Here is a 386-nt window from a genome sequence, read left to right on the forward strand (position 1 = left end):
GGGGGGGGGGGGGTGTCCGGCCGGCGGGGACGGCAACGCAGCATGCAAACAAACGCAAACAAGAAAAGCCCAACGCGCCTATTAGCTCCGGCTGTCGGTGGGTGAGGTGAACAGCAGGTTGGGACCGCGCCAGCGGGCAAAGGGGGTTGAGAACGGTGGGTCGCGGGCGATAAATGGCGGATCTCCCGCGTTCGCAAAGCGCCCCTTGGGGACGATTGGCGCCGGGCCCCCCGAGACGTCGAAGGGGGAGCGTCCGGGCTCCTTACGTCAAGTCGAGGTGCCTGACCTTGGCTCCAGCCTTAGCAGGCTTGTCAACGGCCTAGCTGCCCGCGGTTGGAATTGGCGCCACGGTCCGTCGATGAGACTTCAGCTGCCCAGTGGCCTTC

This window comes from Verticillium dahliae, genomic scaffold (genome assembly GCF_000150675.1).
Source record: "Verticillium dahliae VdLs.17 supercont1.25 genomic scaffold, whole genome shotgun sequence".
NCBI classification, from domain to species: domain Eukaryota; kingdom Fungi; phylum Ascomycota; class Sordariomycetes; order Glomerellales; family Plectosphaerellaceae; genus Verticillium; species Verticillium dahliae.